Genomic DNA, 1642 nt, shown 5'->3' on the forward strand with positions numbered 1-1642 from the left:
GGCCCGTGCCAAGTCAGACGAACAACTTCCTGCCAACATCACCTCTCTCACTTCAGTCGAGGAAATCAGTCCTTTGTAGGTAGGTCTGACTCGATCCATAGATGTGTCATATCTGTAGTGTCCACGACAACTGGTCCATGTTGCTACTCACGTTAGGAATCACGACTGAATCCGGAATGTTGTTAGATGCAAAATTCTTGATCGCTGGAAAGTGAAACGTAAATAAATAAAGAGGAAGGTATCTCAAGTAGCTCGCTAACGATGTGATAGCATCTTATTTTCCTCCTCCTCCTCCTTCTCCTCCTTCTGCTTCTTCTGCTTCTGCTTCTTCTGCCTCTACTTCTTCTTCTTCAGCCTTGACACGTCTGTGTCGACCTTGCCAATTACTTCATCACCAGTGCTAACACACAGCGCATACATTTTGGCCCAAAGGGGAAAGTCAGTCGATGAACGCAAACATTCCAAGCAACTCACTGTGAGGGTCTATTTCGATTTTTATATTGATAAAAAATAGAAATCTTGTAATCAATGCTGGTATTGGTATAACTACGTTTGTGTTAAGTGTTTTGTTGTTGTTGTTTGTTTGTTTGTTTGTTTGTTTTCCTCCAAATTATTGGGTACCTTGTTTGACTTGGAAATACACGATGATCATCCAAAACTTGTCTGAGTTTACTGCCGCAGAGCACAGAGATTCCCTAAAATCGGCAACCGAAAGTTACCGAAATAAACCGAAACAGATTTCTCGAATAATCAAAGTCGGAGTTCAATGGAACGCTTAAGAAGAAATCATTGAATCGCAACTCCGCAACAACCGAAGGGTCGACCAGTCAAATACGTGTGTGTATCCAGAATACCTGAAACCGTGACCGATGTGGACCTACTACTATGAATATCATACACTGAAACAAGAGAGGCAAGGCCTTCAAGACTCACTTGTGATAAATTAAGTCCCCTAGCATTAATTACAGAGTAATTTCCCTTTTTTACTATCTGTACCAAAACGTTTGCAAAATAAACAAAAATTCCATGCTTAGCAAAAGAAGTTCCTGTTTGAACAAAAAATGATAATAATGACTCCTCTTGTTGTTGTGTCAGAATAAGAGGTCAAAGTGCCAAGTTTAGAGAATACAAAAAATATAAATATAACAGTAAATGCAGTTTGCATATAATTAGGCTTTTTTTTAAAAAAATTTGTGCCCATCCCAGAGGTGCAATATTGTCTTAAACAAGATGACTGGAAAGAACTGAATTTTTCCTATTTTTATGCCAAATTTGGTGTCAACTGACAAAGTATTTGCAGAGAAAATGTCAATGTTAAAGTTTACCACGGACACACAGACACACGGACACACACACACACACACACACACACACACACACACACACACACACACACACACACACACACACACAGAGAGAGACAACCGAACACCAGGTTAAAACAAAAAGTCTGGAGCTCCAAGCCAATGGCGGTTTCAGGAAACCGTAAAAGGAATCAGTGTTGCAAAAATACGGGATGAGGCCAGTTTTAGCCAATGGACAAATGGCCAATGGACATGGCCAATGCACTGGAACGTCAAGAAGAAATCACTGTGAAATGATCAGAAATGCAAACAATGCTTCCCCATCCTGAGAGCAAATT

At 40.3% G+C, this 1642-nt stretch overlaps 1 protein-coding gene across 2 annotated transcripts in view; it reads right to left on the reverse strand.

Annotated features, from left to right (window-relative positions):
* Positions 1 to 348, reverse strand: part of LOC143294841 (uncharacterized) — a 25174-nt gene extending 24826 nt beyond the window's left edge. For both annotated transcript variants that reach the window (XM_076606347.1, XM_076606346.1), the window contains exon 1: positions 1 to 348. This exon is cut by the window's left edge and continues 116 nt beyond it. The gene's annotated coding sequence lies outside the window, so the exon portion shown is untranslated.
* Between the last annotated feature and the right edge of the window lie 1294 nt (positions 349 to 1642).

This window comes from Babylonia areolata, chromosome 20 (assembly GCF_041734735.1).
Source record: "Babylonia areolata isolate BAREFJ2019XMU chromosome 20, ASM4173473v1, whole genome shotgun sequence".
Taxonomy (NCBI): Eukaryota; Metazoa; Mollusca; class Gastropoda; order Neogastropoda; family Buccinidae; genus Babylonia; species Babylonia areolata.